Raw genomic sequence first — 23118 nt, 5'->3', positions numbered from 1 at the left:
TGTGGGCAATAAGAGAGCCACGATATTAATAGTATACAAGGTCTTAATTGTCCTGTGGAGACTAACAAGAAACTTAAGGAAATAAGAATCATTGAGGCATAGGGCTTTTAGGAAAGCCTTGAGTAGACCTTGGACGGATAGGTGGTCTATGTATACATGGGCAACAGAAGGGAGGGAATTCTAGACAAGAGAAACTCTTGAATTAAGCTACAAAAATAGGAATAGCTTTGTGTATGTGTATGTGAGAGAGAGAGAGAGCGCAAGAACTAGAGAGGGGGGAGAAAGAGAGAGACAGACAGACAGACATATGTCCATGAGAGCTGGAGCCATCAGCTTATTTTGATCACAAAGTTATTAATGGTCCTCAGTGAGAAATAAGGTTGGATGGATTTACAGAGGCAGGATTATACATTCCTGAACTCCAAGTACAAGAGCGGTGTTTCATCACTTTCTTGGCATAAAGCCAGTTATCCAACAACTTCAGCTAATGATGTTGACACTGGCCATATGTACCTCATTTGTGAGTGTGAGTAATGGGCCAATTTTTTCCCACTTATCTTATATATTTTTCCCAGATTTTATTAATATTTTATTAACATCAATTTTTTTTCTATTAAAGGTAAAGCATATTCATTCATTCATTCATTTACCTAATCAGGTGCCAATCTGGAGACAATATGAAGAAATTGAATTAAATTTATCATATTTATCAAATACTTATTGTGTATCACACGTGGGACTAAGTACCAAGAGAGCAGTGAACAAGAAAGAAATCTTGTGCCCACACAGAGCTTATAGTCTAATAGAAAACATAGACATCAATTTCAAAAAAGTGCAAGGAGTTTTGAGAAGGATATCTAGGGTGCTATAACTAAGTCAATAGAGAAAGTAAAAATCCACAGGGAGAAAAGATCTATGCTTTCTTGTAGTGGAGTTGTGCAATAGTTGTACACATCCTCCCTGTCGTCTCCTCATTGACTTGTAGGAGGTAGGTACTTAGAGGGATGCTGGGTCTTTATTCTCAGAAGTTTCTTTGTGTCTTACTACCTAGCAAGTACTTTTGAGAAGAGGCAAACACAGCAAGAAAATCACACAGCTCTTAAGCGGTTGTTGGGAAATAAGGTAAACACATTTAAGAAAGGCATTGGTGGTAAATTAGAATTTCCTTTTATTCCAGATTCAGAAACCATCTAAACTGGCCCCAGCCATCATCTTAGGTGATAGTTGTTACCGGTTGCTCAATACAGGGTCTCCTGTGTTACCACATCGAACCCCTAGAGGATAGCCGTGTGGACGTTGGTGGTTACGGCAGCTCAGTGGCTGTGGTCACTGACTTGCATGTTAAGCGTTAGGGTTCTGGAGCATCCACCGTCCAGAGGGAAGTGGTCAGTACCAAGACACCGACTCTCAGCCCACACGACACAGCATTCAGCAGGATTGGTCTTTCACACGTGTTGTCAGTTGCTCCTTCAAAGATTGAAGCAGGGACCACATTCAAGCTTTCTTACAGAATTCAGACACACAGAAGTGCCAAAACATTGTTGCTATGGTTTGAATGTTTGTCCCCACAAATCCTTCTGTTGAAATTTGATCCTAATGTTGGAGATGGGGCCTAATGTAATGGGAGTTGTTTGGGTCATGGGGGTGGATTCCTTATGAGTAGATTAATGTCCTTCCTCGGGAGTGAGTGAGTTCTCTCTCTATTAGTTCACACTAGAGCTGGTTATTAAAAAGCGCTGGCATCTCCCCCGGCCTTTTGCTTCCTTTCTCACCATGTGATCTCTGCACATGTTGGCTCCCCTTCCCCTCCATGAGGCCGTCACCCAGTGCAGATGCTAGTGCCATGCTTCTTGCACAGTTTGCAGAACCGTGAGACAAATAAGCCTCTTTTATAAATAAACTACCCAGCCTCAGGTATTCCTTTTATAGCAACACAAAATGGACCAAGGCAATTGTCATGCAAAATATCATTCTTCTGCAACATTTTTAATAGGCATTTATTTGGAAAAAAAAAAAAAGGGAGAAAGAGGGAGGTTTTCCTGGGTTTTATAAATTTGGGAAACTTGGGATAAAGACAATCAGGATTTTTATACTCTGGAATCTGTTAATTAGTGTCGTGACTCTGGTATGCAATACTTCCCAAAAGTAGTTCGTCATGGGCCCTGGTAACAACTTGATACACCAGTGTTTATATCTAGTTCAGAAAAGTCTACAATAAACTGCAGTGGCCTGATCTTGATGATGATGAGATTTTTATTCCTTGACATCTATGGGATGCAAATCAGCCTTTCCTCATCTTATACCCTTGACACAGAGCGTTGGCTTTTGCTGAAACCAGTCCTGGCTTGTCAAAGGCACTGGCTGAAGCCAGACAGTGTTTGTTATCAAAGGATGCCACACACAAACTTTTAGAAACTTTACTCTCGGGAAGTCCATAAACACTACATCCAAAACAAATTAAATGGCTCATGCTCTAGCTTCAGTCATTTATTCTTCTTCTGACCACAGTGGAAATTCAAAGCAGCTGACAACTATTATATAATCATTTTCACATATTTGTTTACTGTTAGCAAATCATTCCTCGGTTGTCTCTTTTTTTAATGATGAATTGTCCTAGTTCCTTTTAAAGCTGTTCACCTTGAAACAAACACTTGTTTTATTTCTGACAAATAATCCCACCCAGGGTGGCACAGCCCTGTCAGGAATGTAATTGTTATGTGTTCAGAAACTCCCTATAAACATTTTTGGAAGAAATTTTCATATTCTTGCAATATTTCTATGATGGTTAATTTTATATGTCAACTTGACTGGGCTATAGGATGCCCAAATAGTTGGTAAAACATTATTTCTTGGTATGTTTCTGAGGGTGTTTTCCTGAAAAGGTTAGCATTTGAATAAACACGCTGCTCTTAGCACTGTGGGCAGACATCATCCAGTCTGTTGAGGGCCCACGTAGAATGAAAAGGCAGAGACAGGGAGAATTCTCTTTCTCTCTTTTGAAGCTGGGACATCCATCTTCTCCTGTCCTTGGACATCAGAGCCCCTGGATCTTGAGCCTTTGACCTCTGAGACTTACACCAGCAGGAACCTCTGGTTCTCAGGGCTTCTAATTCAGACGGAAGTACACCACCACCAGCATTCCTGGTTCTCCAGCTTACAGACAGCAGGTGGTGGGACTGAATTAGGGTTGCCAGACAAAATAAGGGATGCCTAGTTAAATCTGATGTTCAGACAAACAGCATAAATATGTCCTATATACTAAGAAATTATTGATTGCTTATTTGCAAATCAAACTTGACTGGGAATCCTGTATTTTTATTTACTAAATCTGGCAACTCTAATGAGATAATTTGAAGAGTGCTCATTTATAGAAACAAAAATTAATTCTCTTGATTGCAGTTTTAAATGAATCACACACCTCTTTTCTGCCTATATCAGAAGCAAAAAACTTTGCAAAAGAATTGAATACCACTTATTGGCTCTAATATTAATTTGGTACTGATGTCAACATTTGAAAAAGTTTCTTACCTACCACAGGTAGAAAGCTTGAGAATCAGAAATGCCAACATGGCTATGAAATCTTAGATTAAGTTTCTTAATTTATGTGAACGTCAGATTTCTCAACTGTTAATGGAGATAGCAATGCCAGTGGCAAAGATGAGAACAATTTAATTTTTGTCATGGGCCTAAAATAATACCTGGGCTTCCTTCTGCAACATCCCACAGATATTGATGGAGTGACAATATATAGGCACCAGGGGTATAACTGAACTAGACAAAGTCCCTGTAGATGATAAATAAGTAAAGAAAAAAAGAAGGGAAATTTAGATAATAGTATGAGATATAAAAAGAATTATCAGGTAAATATGTAGGGCCATTAGAAGGAGGCATGTTGCTTAGAGTGAGGGAGGGTTACCCTAAGATGGTGACATCTAGCCTGAGCTTGCTGTGATAGAAGGAGCTGGCCATGTGCAGGCTTGTGGGCGGGGCATTCAAGGCAGGAGTTACAAGTGCAAAGGCAAAGAGAGCTTGGATTGCTGGAGGGCAAGAGGAACCAAACAGTGAGGCTAGAGCATGAATGAGGGATGGATTTCTTTTCTAAAATACAATAAAAATTAATTACTATAAATGAAAAGAAAACCACATGCAAAATGCAAGCCTATATATTTTAGTTAGGTTCAGCATCATAAAATCATATTTCAATAAGTGATATCAGAACAAACATAAGATAAAAAATTGCAAAAACTGTTAACACTTCATTGAAAGTGTGTATACAGGCAATTAATACACCCTGTGCAGTAAGATGTGCCTACCAATCACACACATGGATGTTGTGGCAGTGTTAGAATGCCATGCAGGTTTCTTGTTCTCACTGTCACAGATGGGCAGTGGTCCATGGATAGCTTTGCATAGCTGGAGCACTGTTCCAGTAAGTTAGATGTCACACTGGCCAAGATAAGAAGTCAAGATTTAATTCTAAGTGCTCCCCAGATGGTAAGTTAACATTATAATAACATGAAGAGCCAGGCATGGTAGTTCACACCTGTAATCCTGGCAACCTGGGGAGGCTGAGGCGGGAAGACAGTGTGAACCCAGGAGTTCAAGGCTGTAGTGAGCTATGATTGGACCACCACACTCCAGCCTGGACAATAGAGCAAGACTCTATCTCTAAAAAAATAATAATAATACTAAAAATGATAAAAATAATAAAGATTTCTTTTACAAGTCAGTTGTTAATGAAATAAGATTTTTTTTATCCTAAGCTTCCTAAGAGCTTAGGTCTAAGCAGAGTGGGTTCATTATGGAAGGTGTCCATAAAGGTAAAATGTCTCCATTTTCCCAAGGTTCTCACCGTTTTCATATCACCAGCTGGTTCTTCCTTTTAGTGCCATCCTGGAAGGAGAGATCTAGATGGGGAGACAAGACAACTTAATTCTAATCTGGCTCAGACTTGGGCAGGTCTCTTAACATTGCTGGGTCTTAGTTTTCTCACTTGTAAAAAAAAAAAAATAGGATGCAGGACTAGCTATATCTAAGGTATTTTGAATTCCAAAATTTTATATATCTATGGCTCTAATTGTGTCTTTTTTTTTCAATAGCATAAACCTCAGAAAGAAAGCAATTTACTAAATTTAAAATCAAATTAATTAAAATAATTTCAAACTACATTTAATCAAATCAAAACAATTCTCAAACTAATCAAAATAAAACTCAAATCAAAATAATAATTTGATTTTAGTGGAATGAAACTGCTACCAAATATTTGAATAGCTAAAATTTCTAATTATTACCATATTTTGTCTCTGCACTGGGTTATCTTATTAGGAAAAGGTTTCTAGAATATATTCTGGTCAGGCTGTCTATAAATTCAGAAAATGGTATTTATTCACTTTCTAACTCTTTTACTCTTCATCATGTTTCAAACTTCGGGTTTATGGGTTGCTATATAAGTACTCTGTGCTAATTTACGGATGTGCCCAAAATGATAACCATCCCTTCCTAGAACATTTAAGATGTAAATTTTAAAGTGACTTAAATAAAGATGTTCGGAAAATTGTCCATTTGTCAATTAAATATTTATTGAACACTATGGTGAATATCGGAATAATACAAAAATGAATGGTCTTCAACCATGCCTACAAGAAGATTAAGGGAGAAACTCTCAAAGCAGGTTATATAATGGTTAAAATTCTTTAACGGAGAAAAGTACAAAGTTCTATGGGAACCCCAGGGCTGGAATGGTTAACTCTGCCTGGAAGAGTTTTAAGACAAGCGTTGGTAATACTCGAATGGGATCTTGAAAAATGACTGGAATAGATATTTCAGTGAAGAGACAAAGCTTGTTTGCAGATACACAGGTGCAGCTGTAGACAAAGGTACCTGGGAGAAGACAGGTAGTTCTAGAGGCATTTGGAGGCCACAGGCATGTACTGCCAGGGTTGGGTTTTGAAGATTCTCTGCCATGTTTCCAAATTTGGAAATGATTTTATAATAAATGGGAGTATCTTAAGCGATTTAAGCAGGGAAATGAGGAGAGAAGAGTCACTGAGAGCCAGGTGTCAGGCATTTCACCAGTGTTACTACCTCGTTGAATCCTGATCCATCTTTCAGGTAATTTTTACTTTCTAGCTTACAAATGAGGAAAATGGGACTCAGCAAGGCTCGTCAATTTCCCCAAAGTATCAGAACCAGTAAGTGGCAGGGCTGGCATTTGAATTTAATCCTCTGACTTCAAAGTTCCCCAGGCCAGGCACTGTCCCCTGGGCAGGCTGACGCCCGAAGGGGTGGGTGTGTTGGTGGTGGGAAAAGTTCTGCCCCCAGCCCTGCTCTCAGGCCACCCAACTTTCTAATGCTGCCTTCAAAAGGGTCTTTCCCCAGAGCATTCTGGGGGCCGAGGGGATGGGAATTTACCTAACTTGGGAATGCTGTGCCCTTCCTTATCAACAGTGGCCTCCCGGGCCTGCCTTCAGGCTTTTCATCCCTTTCCAGCAGGTCTGGCCGAGCAGTTCACAGGCTACAGGGACAAACTTAATTAAATTCAAGTGAGTGTTGTTACCCAGACCTGACAGGCCCAGTTGTGTGCAGCTGAATAATTGAGTTGTGTGGGGTTTTTTTTTTTTTTTTTTCTTTGCCTTCTTGGTGGTAGGCTTTTTTGGGGGGTTTTGTTTTGTTTTCTTTGGGTTTCTAAAGATGACCCTGACACTTTTCATAAAGCTGTTTTCTAGTAGAAACGCCCTCCATCAAAGAGACGCGGTTTGGTTGCCAGGCTACCGTGAGAAAAGAGAACTCAGAAGTGACAATGCCGACCTTTCCTGGGAGTATCCAGGGTCTACACTTGTTCAGTACAAAAGCACCTCCCATAGACCTCACAGCTAGAACCCCACAGTGTCACTACCTGAAGCCCAGACCGTTAGACGGGAAGGCACAGCCTCGCCGGGCGTAAGCTCATTGAAACGATTGAAAAACAAACCGTATCAAATTGGCAGGGTGGAAAAGAAAAGATCACTTAGAGATTCATTTACCAAATAGCATTCGGGATAAATACAGATGAAACTAATTAAGGAGTATTTTTCTGATGCAGCCCTCTGCTACAGTGGAAAAAAAATGATAATTTATTGGGAGAAAGAAAGGAACAAAGATTTTGCAGCTTGTTTACTTACTTGTTTGAGGGTAGATCTCGTGCAATCTCTGCCTGGATTGAATGAGTCTTCAGTACCTCAGATTTGGGCTTTCAGATTTTTTTTTTTTTTTAGATCTTTTTTCTTCAGGCTTTTTGAATATCACAAAGCTTAAGCTCAGGGCTTCCTCAGTTGCTGCTTCCCCCTTGTATGGTCAGTAATCATCTAGTCTGTGTATTAATTTTCCATTTTCCAGTATTAATTTTTGGCATGAAATATAAAACAGATATAAATGATAGAGTAGGTGAATATTTAAGAAATTTCTGTTGTTTTTTGACATGTGAATCACTCCTTGAAAGAATTTTCCATTTTTTTTACCAGCATATAGGTTTTTATAGAGGACTTTTGGCTTGAAAATGCTTGAATATATTTCACTACAGTAGGTCATGCTCTGGCCCAAAGTCATTGAAGTGTTTATAAATTAGGTGTGCACGATATATGAAGTTTCCTTCTTTTGAAATATTTTGATCTTATAGTTTTTTTCCCACCTAATAATGATAGGGAACTCTACAGTTCATAAAATATTATTTTGCACATAGATTATTTTTTATATTATTTTACCTTCAATTCCTGTGACACAGATTGTGGGAAGACATTGTTATCCACATTTCACACATGCCGAAATGGAGATTAGGTGACTGTCCACAGCCACATACTATATCCACAAAACTAAACTTTTTCTTGAAAATCTTCTGAGCCTTGTGCTCGAGTGGGTAGGGGGGAAATGCTGACCTCCGTGACTCAGTTTTGTCTTCTGCTTCTGCATTTTTTTTTTTTTTTTTTCAAAGAAATGGTTTTAGAAAGACCCTGTATCTCCTTCTCTGGGCCTCTGAAGATCTTTGGGTTTTCTTGCAAATGACTTTCTAAAATATTAACAACATATGCTCTGGCCATTGTTGGCCAGGGATGAATTCTTCCAAAAGTCTCTGTGGTTTTCCTTCCTCTATCAGAGAATATTACATAAAGTTTTAAGCATTCATTGTAAAAATTATCAAAAAGGGATGAATCAGTTAATTTGCAATTCTGTCAGCGGTGCTGTGGTGAAAGTCCTCTTCAACTTATAGATTAGTTAACAGATAATTAAAGCATCTGAGGGCATTAATTTAGCAAAATATTGAATAAGCACCTACTGTATGCCAGACACAGCTCTAAAAGCTGGAGCTATAGTGGTAAACAAAGTGTCCTCCTCTCAGGGGTTGGTGGAGATCAAGTCCAAACAAACAAACATGTGAGGTAAGGGCTCCAAGAGCAACCCAGTGTTGTTCCTTGGCTGGTGTTGGCACAGTTTTTAAATGTCCCCAAATGATTCTGATGTTCTACCAATTGTATTTGGAATGTAACACAAGGCTTTCCCCTCAAATCAGGGGATTTTGTCTTCTTTCGAATGGTCTAGGGAGACTGAGACGGGTGGATCGCTTGAGCTCAGGAGTTCGAGACCAGCCTGAGCAAGAGCTTGACCCCATCTCTACTAAAAATAGAAAAATTAGCCGGGCATGGTAGCGCCCGCCTGTAGTCCCAGCTGCTCGGGAGGCTGAGCCAGGAGGATCACTTGAGCCCAGATATTTGAGGTTTCAGTGAGCTATGGTGATGCCACTGCACTCCAAAACTGAAAGAAGCCAGTGGACCAAGGAGTCTAAGAGACACAAGCCTGCGGGAATTTAGGCCCCTTAGGATGTAGAGGGGGAGCAGATAAAGAGAAGAAATGAATTTAATAGACACAGATGCAGAACCAGCACATTTATCAACTTTCCTTTGTTCAGAATGGGCTCTGGAACTAAACTGCTTAGGTTCAAATCCTAGCTTTACCAATTACCTGATCTCTCAAAGCCTCATTTTTCTCATCTGTAAAATGGGGGCCAAGTAGGAATGGCATTATATAACTTGCGAGACTGTGGTGAAGATGAAATGAAATAATGTATATGTAGTACCTCATTATTACTGTTATTTGTGTGTGTAAGGCAGTGTGCTAGGTGATGTGAGAAATATGATAAAGCCATCACGGCTCTCAAAGTTGTGTGTAATTTATTCTTGGAAGGAAATATTGATAAATAAGATAAGGGACTATACCATACAGAGGGAGAAGTGAATACTGAGGATTAACTAAGTGTGTGACCACTATATTTAGCTTTCAAGTTGCAAACTGAAAGGGATAGTACTGTGTGTAGTTACTTTTAAACCCCAGATGCATGACTAGTGTTTAATTGTCCTGTCTAGATTTGTAAGACAGAAGTTTATTTTCACATATGTTTTCTAATTTCTCATCCTGGGGATGAGACCCACACACTGAGTAGGATGGAAAGATGGACAGCCAAGTCTCTGGTAATATTTTTAGCGCTAGCCTGGACAGTTATCTTTTCCTTGTTATTGAGACAAATAGCGCAATGAGAAGTATTCCTGACTGATACAGTTTCCTAAACTGATTGTGCAACTTCAGGGAAGATACCCCATCAAGAGCGCAACAGTATAGATTTAGTGAATCTGATCAGCTAATACTCTGACAGTTGATAGGATGGCTAATATAGATATGTCATCCCAGTGCTCTCATAATCTAGCTGTTACATAGCCAGTTTCCCTTCGCAATTTATAAGAAATTGATCTGTTAGGGGATGGTAGATGGTGTCATTTTTGCCTGCATTTCCTTGTTATCATTAAGCCTGTCTTTGTACCTAGAGAATATTGAAAAGAATTCATGGCAAATACATTTTAATAACATTATTATCTATTACATTTTGATTTACAGTAATACATTTTCAAATACACAAGTGAAGGAAATTTCCCATGCCCAATGACTTCTGTTCCCTTGCCAAAGAGTTAATGTAATAGAACAAATAAATAAAAACAAAGCAAAGCCAAATGAGACTACATGCACTTAAAGAGGGAGGGTTTTTTTTTTTTTTCAGAAGTGTCATAGCAGAGTGTAGTGAGTTGATTTATGAAATTTTTGTGAGTGCATCACTGTCTATGCATGATTAGTATCTCAGGTTAAATGAGAAATGTTTGCATTATTGATTGCATTCACATGAGTGCTTCCTTTGCCAGGTTCATAGCAGTATTCAGGTGAAAGTGCTTGTGATATTTGTGAGGGATTAGATAGTAGAAGCTTAGGAGGAAAAATTTTCTTTGGAAGGAAGAAGATAATATGAAAGAGGATCTAAAAAAGATATATTTCTGAGGATTTATCTTAAGAGGACTTTTATCCAATAATTTCTTGAAATTTGCATATATTTTACCAAAAGCATTCAACTTATCTCTTAATTTTTTTTTATTTTACTGTCAAGAAAGCGTATATGTGTTATTGTCATATTATTGAACAGTTTCAATCTACAAATGAAATTATTCCCTTTGTTATAAAGGGTGAACTTCTAGTATAGTCTCCTCTTTAGATTTAAAATGCAATTCTTTTATGCACATTGAGGTGGATTATTGTTAATCCACAGGGAGAAATATGTCGTCTCTGAGCAAAAAGGCTAAAGGGATCTCTGAAGTGCTGGCACACAGCTCTCTTTGCAGCTGTTTTGGAAGTTGCCAGAGGCCGGGAAAATGTGAAGACAGCATATTCTTCTATGTGACGTTTCTTCCATTCATGGACCAAAGTCAGTCTAGCATTTTCCCAGATGTCAGTGGACAAACTGACCCAGCTGTTAAGCACTGTTTTCAGAAACGTCACAATGGTAGACATAAATCAGAAAAAAACAGAAAGCATTGGATCTTATCTAAGGATGGCATTTTATGCCAACATGAAAAAAAAAAAAAAGCCCTATACTAATAAAGATTGTTACTTAAGCATGTATGACTAATGATGATATGACCCCAGTTGAAATAATCAATTGAATATAAAAGGAAGGAATAACTTTGATCAATTCTGGTGATCCAGAAGCAGTGATTTTTCTCACATGAAAAATTTGAGGAATTTCTGTTTGTTCGAATAAACAGGATTGAAAAAAAGAAATGGTTGTTTGGACACGTGATCCTCTGTAGGTGAAGTACTGGGAGCATGTGCACAAGGCCTGGCAAAATCTCAGTAATCCACCTGCCCTTTCCTCTCCCCCACCCCCGATCCAAAGCCAGTGCAACAACATGGATCCTATTAATGATTTTGGGAAACACAATTGGTTCCAGAAGGTCATGGCAAGTGGAGATCGCCAAAGTGGCATTTACTCCCTGCCTACTTGGCCCACTAGGTAAGGAGTGTGGCTCCTCTTTGGTTGGTTAGTCGCAAATGCAAATGTGCCAGGCAAAGAATGGTGGCCCACTGCCAGCTAATTCCTGGCCACTACTTGCTGTCTTTGGCTTCAAATACTTCCTATTTCTCCCCAGGCCACTGTACCTCTGAACTAGCAAAGTATGGTAACAGTAAATCTCAGCTTTTCATATTTATGTGTGTTTATGCTTGAAAGGTTTGAACAGAGACTCACGTAGTCTTTAATAGTTCTATATCAGCTTCTAATTGTGACAACAAGAGAATTGATTTCCTTTGTCTCTGGTGTGCCTGAAGAGACAGAAGAATTGTCAGACACATCAGTTATTTTAGTACAATGGAAGGGGGCTGCTCTGAAGCACTGGAGCTTACTAGAAGAAACAGGAGTAAATTTTGAACCTCTTTTTTTGTGTGCTCAGTAAGATTCAAGGAAGCATTACATCCATATGACCATTGTGGTCAATGATAAGAATAAACCTACCCAAGAACAACTTAACTATAATTTAAAGGAGAATTTTGAAAGTATTGCCAAATTAAAAGCAATAGAAGAGGCAGTGAAGAAAGGTTTGTCTATGATAGCAAATTGAATTTTAAAAGTTTGACATGTTCAAAAGATTCTCCAAGAACCTAAATAAAGAGAAATAGAGATAAAAATGATGAAAGAAAAGACAAGATTTCTGCAAGATGAATTTCTGCAAGAAATTCAACATAAATATGGTAGACATTTCAGAAGGAGAAACAGAACTAAAGAAAATACTAATAAAAAGAGAATTAAGGGAACTGTTAATGAGCTGAAGAAAGCCTGAGTCTGACAACTAAAACGGGCTCTCGAAACTCAAGCAAAATAAATAAAAAAGAGAAATTAACAATATAAGTTTAAAGAAGATAAATTTACACTTAAGCAATCCTTGAATAAAAGAAAGAATTTCCAGGTAGTCTCGATAGTTTAGAGAATACACAGAAAATAAGAACAATGCAAATTCAGTGTATCAAAGCTTACAGTAAATGACAAAAAAAAAAAAAAGCCATTCCAGAAAATGAGAGTCTACATGTTTTTATTATTAAAGAAAAATGAATAAAAATAAATGATTTTTTAAAAGCTCATGACATTTAAAAATGCGCAGTCAAATTTAAGGAAAGTAGGAGAAAGAAACGATAAAAATTAATACAAAGAGTAAATGAGCAACTACAAATTAAAAATCTGTGGACAGTTAGAAAAGTTAAGAACTGGTCCTTTTAAAAAAATAAAAAATATACAAAGTGCTGGTAAGTTTAACCAAACAATAAAGAAAGAACTAGGACATTAATGATAGATCTATAAAAATTTAAAAATAAGGGACTATTACATAACCATATTAATAATGGTAAAAATTTCAATGATATATATTATTTTATAGAAAATATGAATTAGTAAAATAGACTGTAAAATAATTAGTGTCTCTATTACTAATTTATTCATTTTAAATACGTGGAGAAGTAATAATTGTGTGTTATTTTTTTAAGGCTCCTGTCCAAATAGTTTTATAGGTGAATTCTTCTAAACTTCCAAGGAAGAATGAATATGAAGAGCCTAAGAAAAGAAGAAAACATTTTTAATTCAGCTAATATAAGCCTAATAGCAAAATTTGACAAAGCACAAAAGGTGTGGCTCTGTCTCAATTATGACAAACAGTATAAACATTCTAAATGAGATATTAGAAAATTTAATATGACATGATTTTAATATAACATACCATGATTGTGAAGGAATTATACCAGAAAGTAAGAATGGTTTGAGGTTAGGAAACTTAAGAAGCAATGCATAGCAACCATGGACCAAGGAAGAAAATCTATATAAATATTGGTTGGTCTTTAGGGGCAGGGGGAAAGTGATAAAATGACTGTCATTCCTGGGAGTTCTGAACCAGTTGAGATGTATACAAAGGACTTAAGCAGATGGAAATTACAAAAACAGTTGTAAAACTGTTTGGGCTGTAACTAGTTCAAAAATAAAATGAAAATAAAAAGTCTAATTCACAATAGCAACAAAATTATAAACTAGCTATGGATAAGCTTAAAAAGTAATGGGCAGTGGTGATAAGAAAATTTATGAAAATTTATTAAGGGTTTAAAATAAATTTAAATGGAAAGGCACAGCATAGGCAGAGAAGGGAGGATTTGATTTTATAAAGACACAATCCTCCACAAAGTTAACTTACAATTTTAGTTCCAATCCACAATGTCATTGTAATTTTTCTCCTTTCCTTTCTATTCCCCCCATTTTTCCCCCTGTCTTCCCTTTTGGTCTTGTTCTTTTTTTTTTTAATTTGTTTATTTGCTTGTTTCCTTTTTGAAATGTGTATAGCTAATAATAAGTTTTAGGCAAAATAAGAAAACAAAACAAAAAAAAGGATGAACTATGAAGTTATCTTAAGATATTTTAATGCTGCAATAATTAAAATGAAATTGCAAGATTTTGTCTATGTATGTATGTGTTTTATATATATGTTATTGTGTTTTATATATATGTGATGCTATTATATTACTATAATATGTAAATATAAATATCTGATATTTTAATTATAATTACAGTAGTATTACAATATCTTAGGATATATACACACATATATGATTAATGTGATACTATGTTACTACATATGGGTATGTGTATATATATAATGTTATATATATAGAAGTAACAGTATAATACAAGTATCACACAGTAAAATTAGTAAGTGAATTTAATTTACAGTGGAGTTAACTAATAACAGTAAAGATTTAATATTAGTTTTTTTTCTGCCTGGAGGTGGAAGTTACACTAGGAAACAGCTACATGTCTGGCAGAATAGTGGGTAGAGTTTCCATCCAGTTCAAAAGAGAAAGGGAGAAAATGAGTTTGGCTCAGATGCAATCTTTGCAGTTTTCATGTTTTTTTCTGAGAGCTCTGTTTACTGAGACAAATAGTTGCTGCATACTCAGATATTTAGCAAGTTAAGCAGCCTCTGCTTTGCATGATTTATAAGGATGTTGATTTATTTTGTTTTGCTTTAACTCATCAAGTATAAAGAAGCTATTAATATATTCTAAGAGTATTTGTTAGAATATCACTGCAGAATATTTTACTTGCATTAATGCAATAGTTGTTTCAGAAAACTTCCTACGATGGCTCATCATTCATATGTGGCTATTTTGGTAATAGTGAGTTTTCTCTGATTGGTTAAAATAAGGTTTCACTTTTGAGGTCACTGATACTCAGAGGAAAATAGATGCATATGTAATGTAACACATTAAATGTATGGTGTTAAGAGCAAATTATAGTACTTGAAGAAGTATAGTTTAGACATACTGTTTATGTAATTGAATTGGGCCTAGATGGTGTATTCTATAAGAGGCATTTTTTTATGAAGTGAATTTTTTATGTTTAAATGTTGAGTATCTGCCAGTGATATTTTTAGCTTGTCATTACTTATAGAGAATAGAGTTTTGGTTATATACATGCTTAGTATCATGCACACATTACAATACAAATTCGAAAGATGAACATACAGTGGAAAAGTGAGAAGTATCTTGGCAGTCCATGTGATAATGGCTTGAAGTAAAAATCAGTGTCCACGAACAGTCCCTATTATGGAGTTCTTCCCCGAAAGGGGTCCTTTTGCACCTGGGATTCTGGTCTGGAACTATGCTCCCAACCGACTGGAATTTAAAGCTCCCCTCTTCTGCCACAGCATGGTGAAGGGGCCCAGGTTAGAGTGTCATAGGGCTAAGCAATTAGATTTTTCTCTCAGAATCAATACAATAGGCTGCTGGTATTTCTAAAGTCTATAAGAAGGAGAAAACCTCTGGAACTCTAGACAAATCATTTGGCATGATTTTCTTAAAGGTAGCCATTGAACATTTGCAACTGGAAGTCATAAAATCTGTCAGCAAAGAAATTCTTGATACAGGAAAAGCAACTGCTATCTTTGAAATTAGCAAGGAACAAATTCAGCTTGATTCACACAAATAATCAGCCAATCTGAAACAATATGGGGAAGTAAATCCAGACCCAATCAGAAGTAAGGCAACATTCTCTTAGCCAGTGCAAAGATTCTTACCAATCCCTTAGTGCAGATCGAGTGGCAGTTTATATTGGAGTTCCGCTCTGCATTCTGTATTTGTTTGTGCTTACGCTAACTTTGTGGTCAAATTTTCCTGGACTCTCCACGGTAAGGGTTTGATTTTTCTCAACGAGTCTTTTTTTTTTTTTTTTTTTTTAATTTTGTAAAGTCTCAATTTAGTGCATTCTCCTAGGTGTTGTTATAAATAGGGGTGAACACTACTTGCCCATTTCAATCTCGTGCCTAGATTGGACAAATTTAGGTTTGGCATGCTGATTTTGCAACCACTATGGGGTGTTCAAGCGATGTTACTTTTCTTTATTTTATCCAGATCTAATTTTTAATGCCCAGATCTTTGGGGCTGGCTGGAAATTTAACCTCAGTTACTTGGTCTCACTTCCTAGAATCTAATGCTCACTAATATACTGAGGGTCGCCTCTCTAGACTTGGGCAGTGCAGGTTACTCCTGTGTCCACGCCTTTGTGGCTTGGTAGGGAGCAAGGTGCCTGGGTTTTGGCTTCCTCAGGTCCAGGGGCAGCCCTTGCCCTCCAAGACCTTGCTGTCTCCATGGCCTCCTCCCAGGCCTTATGGAAACTGCGATCTCAACATCTCTGTTTTTGTCTCTTTCATCTATCAAAAAGTCACCTACTTGTCTACCCTTAAGCTTCTGGGAAACAAAAGCAAGTAGGACAAGGTGTACATGGGGCATTCATTTCTTTCTTTTTTGACTTTTTCTTGAAGCAAGGGAACACAGAACTTGGTGTGTGCAGGGGTGAGAGGTAGGGAAGGATAGCACAAAAAAGTATATAGAGAGAATAAGACACAAAATAAATATTTGCTGTTTCATAGGTAATCAACATCTTTTATAGACTGCTCTCTTGATCCATCTACATATTAATAATAACACTTCATCTATTCTCATGGAGGATGGGAAAAAAACAGCATTTTCTAGAGTGATGAAAGGAATTAAGGGGACATTTATATACCTAGAAATAGGATTTAAGGAGGCCAATTATTAATATACGGATATAAGAAAACAACAGGCATTATGAATCTAAGAAACACTCATTGTGGCCTTGAAGTATATGGTAGAATATTAGAATTACATAAGACTTACTTTGACTTGTACCAACTAAATAGTTAATCTAAGCCCCCCAAACTACCATACCTAGAAGGTGTCTTATGGTTATTCTCTCAATAACAGCATCAACCATATGGTCCTTCAACTTCCTTTTCTTTGATGAATAACTTCAGTTTCCTGAATCTTAATACTTATTTTGGGTAAACTGGTAACAGAGAGCAAATTGTGGGCAAATCTCTATCCTCAGTGCAGGCTCATGGCACAACCAGTTCAGAAATGCGGTAACTCAAAAGGAAGTATCTGTCATGTGTTCCTGTGGCCACCAGACATTCTTCAAGGGATTGTAAATCATGGGCTATGATTTATTTTTAAAAATAATTAACTTTTCTTAAACTGGTTTTCTTTAACATTCTCGCTGTGTGAGAAAGCACACGGCTCAGTGACTTTTTAGTAAAAACACATTTAATTTCCCTATCAGTGCCACAGAGATGCTTTCCTGGACCTGTTTCTACCCAGTTGTAAATTGTATGTTGATCGTGTACAATGCATGTTTAGTAAGGAATAGGGGACAAAATTAGATGTTATTCTAAATAGCTCATGCTTGATTTTAATGTCACGTTGTTGCTATTTTCCATAATTAGCTACAAATAGCATGTCCTGTGGCCTTTGCAGCTCAAAGTGTTTTCTGAGGACCAGCAACATCAGCATCACCTGGGAACTTGTTAGAAATGCCCCACCGCAGAACTACGGAATCAGAGTCTGCGTTTATTAGGATGAAAATAGCATAGAAGTTTGAGTGGCACTGCTTTAGGTGACAATTTAGATTGACTTATCTGGCAAGCTTTAGAAAAAATGTAGATGCCAAGTTTCCACAGAGGATCTACTGAATCAGAATAGCTGGGAGTTGCACACATGTGCATTTTTTAAAAACCTCCACAAGTCAACTTCTTATGTGCATCCAAGAAAACTGCATAGTAAATACTGACATGTGTTTTCAGGATGAATTGTCACAAGCAGGCATTTAGTTAAAATGTTAGAAATTTTAGAGTGACCAAGGCAACAGATTTGAGAATTAACTAAAGTTTAAAGACTTTTATCACTTCCTTATGCTGCTAATAGTTTGACTTATTGATAAAAATAACTTAAACCAGAGAATATTTATGATAATTTTTCCCAAATGTGTGAAACACATTAAAACATCGTTTGAACATTTGATTCTGTGTTACGTTGATAGCAAAAGTTCTTTCTGAAATGTTCATGTTTCTTCTAGATGGCATAGGACTGCTAAAATAGCTCTATAATTTCACATTTGCACTGTCTCCACTAAACACTTACCATTTGCAGTTTGCCAGAATGGTGGTAGCTCCGAGGTTCCTGCTTTGTTTAGTGTGACAGTAACAGAATAAAGACTCTAGACATAAATCTTAGTGGCTTTTCCTTAACATAAGTGACCTTTTGTAGCAGTAGGAACAAAATAAGAGTAGCAACAATTTCTAGCTTGATTACATCTGTTATCATCTGGCTGGAATCTATTCAGATACAAACCCAAGCCCTCAAGATCAGAGTTCAGTTTTTGTTTTGTTTGGTTTGGTTTTTCTTCCTAAAAAGCGAGATTTATATGATTGTAAGTTGTGTTTTCTCAAGGAGAGACAGTCTAGAACTGCTTGTTGATTTCATAACTAATTTTTCATTTCTTTGGTGAATTGTTCTGTCCATTTTCTCTTTGCTAATTATTACTAGTTCTAGTCTGGCAAAAATTAATTGCTACCTAAAGAATGTATATAATACCATGAGAACTAAAAAACTGATCTTATTTAAAAGTTGTTTTTATGAAGTACTTAATAAAATTGGGTATGACTTTCAGTAACTCAATGGGATGCAAAAATTTGTTTTTCCCTTAAAACAAAACAAAATGAAACAAGGACCAAAAACCCTTATAAACATTTTAGGAAAACTGTTGCTAGACATTGGATGAATCATCTGAGGGTTTGGAAAACTAATAGTAAAACATAAACACTCCTTTGTTTGAATGTACCACAATGATGCTCAAAATATATTGTGCCTCATATGGCAGAACTGTAGTTTACTTCGTAGCCATTGGGTTGAATGCCCAGAAGACGTGTGACTCTTTTTCTCTGCCTTCAGACAGCATGAAAAGAATTTTGTTTTTATCCTAATCACAAAGACCTATAGAACATTTTATTACAGAATTTGCTTTGTTAACTAGCTCTGTTAACAACTCAAGTGGAGGGATTCTCTCAAATGTAATTTTAATACAGCTATTTTTCCCACATAAACACATTTCATCCTATTTTGACTCTAGTGTAAATTTAGAACACTTGAGTAAGTTTCTGACCTGTATGTACCTACACTCTCACATGAGAATCCTATTTAGGAGCTATAGCTGCTAATTTGCTAGATTTCTCCGCCTCTCAGTAAAGCCTATTGAATCCACCTGAAAATTTTGACTCCTGCTTTCACTTTTTAAAAATGGTAATTAATTCACAGTCTTTGGTACTGTGATGTACCTCCCAAATGTTGTGCAACACTGAGAGTTATAGAAAATAACCTCACAGTTTTGAGGTTAACAATTAGATGGTCCTTTAAAATACAAGCGTTGATGTAATTAGTAGGTGTCAGTTAGCTATTTAAGTTGATCAAATAGGGATGGCCGACTGTGTGAAGAGCACCCTTCCACATCCCTGATTTTGAACCCCTGCCTCTCCAGGAGAATACCCTGACTGTTAATTTAACAGTCCTCAATACGCATCTGTTTTATCCAACATCCTACTACATTAGAATTCCTTGAGCTATCAAGAGGAAAATCATCGCATAAAGGCAAACTAACCTGATGATAATCCTAAATGATTTGCTATTAAAATAGTTGTAACTATTAGGCTACACCATTTTAAAGAACATTTGAAAAAGTTTTAAATGTTAATTGCTCCCTTGTTTCTGTTAAAACTCCAGCCTCAGAAAGGCTCTGATCTTCCATTACCATTCAGAGTTTCCAAACAAAAAATATTTTGAAGCCTTGAAGAAATAGAAAAAGACTACCAAAAAAACAAAGGAAGGTAGACAGAAATATATGTTTCTGTTAGTTGAATATAAACAGCTAAATATATTAACTGGTAAACCAAACTTTACCAAGAAAAGAAGGGAGGCTATTTATGGGGCTAATCATAGTAAAGGGTGCAATGGATAATTCAAAGTCAAGAAAAAACAGGAATCTTGGTGATGGGCATACATATAACTTTGACTCAAACTGCACAAAAGCAAATCATGTAACCAAGGTGTTTGTACCCAGTAATATTCTGAAATAAAAAAAAGGAAAAGAAAAAAGAGGAAGATCAAGGAAAATGAGGAATAATTTTCTCTCAAGACTTTATCCCACTGTGGAATTATTCTTCTAAAAGCAAAGGATGAAATAAAGAATCCCAGACACCCAAATTTATCCATGCAAGGTATTAGTTTTCCTCTGAAGGAAAAGATTGCAGGAACAACACTGCCTCAACCACGAACCAAAACATGAGCTAGATGACCTAATAGGGCTTTTCCATCTCTAGTTTCCTGATACTTGTGTTCATAAATTTTCCTGCTGTTTCTTTAATCTTTTGATGGAACTTCTGAAAACTTCTATGAAAGAAACTCAAGTTGGATATAGCTTATTCACTGATAGTTGGGGGGGACCCTATTCATTTCACTCAATTAAGTAGAGACAGTAAATATTTGCTCCCTTATTCATTCAACAAACATTCTTCTATTCCTACTATGTTCCAGGCTGTATTCTATGAGCATGAAAGTTTGGTATCCTCATGCCTAACCACCTAGTGCCTTGGTTAAAAAAATATTAGGTGTAATGTTTATACAACATACTTGGTTCTTTGACCCACAGATGAAAAAAATCAGTATTATATAAAATAGGAGGGTGCTGCATGAGAGGAAGAACGAGATCGAGGATGACTCTTGCTCTCAATGAGCAACAAGATAATTCTATACATGCTGCTATCAGCTCCATTTTCTCATTTTGCATGGCTTGTAGTCTTGTAGCTGTGTTCCATGAGGATATAGGGGACGGGGGTGGAGAAAATGGCAAATAGGCCCAGCTTTCACTGTTCTACAGTGGTGGGTCCCTTGTACTTACTCTGATGTTCCTCTGTGCTAGTTCTAGGTGTCAGGAATCCCAAGACCTGGAATAAGGTTTATCATAAGACAGGGAAAAAAGACATGATTATAGTAGTTCAAGTACTCTGCAACTTGCAGGCGATGGAAATTGTGTGAGATGTTGGTGATGGAAAGTGAATAAAATAGAGGTCAAGGCGCCCAATGTCAAGGAGGAGGTAGATATAAATCTAGCCATGTGATAAAGTTTTATACTTACACTTTGAACAAATTTGAGTATAGAATTCTCAAATTTATTTCATCATGGGATGAAATTAAAAATTATAATGTAGCTAATGAATACTACCAGGAGGTTGTTAGATATATTAAAATGTTGGAAAGCTAAACAGCCAATTAAAAAAACCCGAAAAACTAAAAAAAGTTTATTAATGAACTCTTTGCTGCAAGAAATGACAAAAATTTTATTCATGTGTTTAATACACAATAAACGTTGGATATCAAAATATCAAATTATGACAAGGTATACAATATTGATGAGTCGGCCTGAAATAGAAAAAAACCCTACAACTCTCTGCTTACTTAATTGCTACCAGTACGAGGATGCACCTGGGACCCATCACTATAGAACAGCAAAAGCTGGGCCTATTTACCATTTTCTTAATTGATATCTATACGTCAACTGATTGCAGGAAACTTGACTTAAAGGAGATGATTTACAAGCAGGGAGACTACATACATGTGATTACTTCTAAAATTATTTATGAACTTAAAACATTTTGAAAGAAAACATAGTACAAGCATTGGGTTAGAATTTATGTGGAGCTCCTGTTAGCATCTCCTGTAATATGATATTGTTGCCATGTGGATAGGAAGAGGAAGGGTGTTGTAGACTGAGAAGTCAATGAGTAAGTATGTAGACACAAGAGTGTGTGGGAAACAACATTGTAGCTGAAGCCAAAGAAACACTGAGGGGAGGAGAGGCATATGATACTAGCAAGGCTGGTAGGGGTCATTTTGTGAAAGGAATTCAATGACTCTGCCTTTGACTCCTAACATTATCTCTAGTAAAAAAGTCAATCATATTTTAGCTGTTTACGTTTTCCTAGTTTCTTTAGAACTTCCCATGTTTCAGTACCAGTGAACTATCTGTAAATATGCCATCAGTTTCAGCTAAAACAATTACATTTAAGTCCTTACTATGTTCTAGACAATTCGCTAGGCAGTTGACATGTAAGATCATGCTAATTTTCATGAACATTTTGCAAAAGCAGTATTATTAAACCAACTTTAGAGTTTAGAAAACTGAGGCTCAATCTGCATGTGAATCGAACCTAACTGGAAGTTCATTTTACTCTAATAATTGAGCTTTGTAATGGTGTTTCCCCAGGTGTGTTCCACAGAGGAAAATTATGAGAAAAAAGCACTCTATAGTCACATAAGTATGGGGACCAAACTGTACTACATCTTTCCCTCAAAGATTCACAGTGTATTTGTGTTATTAAAGTCCTTGTGAAGTCTAAAAGAAGGAAATTTATTTCATTTTGTTTATCTGAGTATTTCACAAACTTTAGTTGACTGTCAGAGAATTTTTTTTCTGGTAAAACATTTAACATTCCAAGAAATACTCTGGGAAACTCTGTCTTAGAGTATAATGGGAGAACACTATTGATTAGAACTTATCTTATTTAGAACTGGAGAAATATAAACCGTATTGTATGCTCGTAAATCAATCTTGTCAGAGTGAGGGTCATGACTCATTGGGTTGTGAAATCAATTAAGTGGGTCCTAACCTGTATAAAAGAAAAAAGAAAATAGGAAGAAAATATCAGGGTTGTTGCATGCACTACAGGTAAGTACTGAATCATGAAATTTTTAGTGGGTCACAATGTATTATGCATTTCTCTCTGTGGTCATGGCCAAAAATGTCTGAAGCCACTGCTTTCCTGTAAGTCACATGAATTGCTTGTCGTGCCAGGAGTTAGGTGATAAAAAAAATGTCTGGAGGTTGTAAAATTAACACAAAAGGGACTACTGTAACACTATGGCTAAATACATTATTTGTTATTACTTAAAATCAGAGAATTTTAGAGCTGAAATGCCTCATAGGGGAGAAACCAAAATAGAGTTTTAGTGACTTGTCAAGGTCAGACAGCTGTTAGCTGGGCCTAGAACCCAAGTCTCCTGATTTGTACTCTACTATTCTTTTATTTGTCAGTGTGAACTGATAAAATTTTTACTTATGGAATGCTTAGAGTTATTTCTTTTTAATGAATAAGAAAACTAGGTGCAAAGTTCAGCAAATCACTCCTGGATAGCAAGTCAATGACAGGTTACAAACATGCTACAGGCTTTAATTGAAGGAAAAAAGTAATTTAGAGATCCTTTAGTGCTGGGTCTAATTTTAATTTCAACTAATAACTAATTAATCTAATACCCTGTGTTACCAGGTGGGGCCATTTA

The sequence above is a fragment of the Lemur catta genome, chromosome 19 (genome assembly GCF_020740605.2).
Source record: "Lemur catta isolate mLemCat1 chromosome 19, mLemCat1.pri, whole genome shotgun sequence".
Classification (NCBI taxonomy): Eukaryota; Metazoa; Chordata; class Mammalia; order Primates; family Lemuridae; genus Lemur; species Lemur catta.
This window is presented reverse-complemented; position numbering follows the sequence as displayed.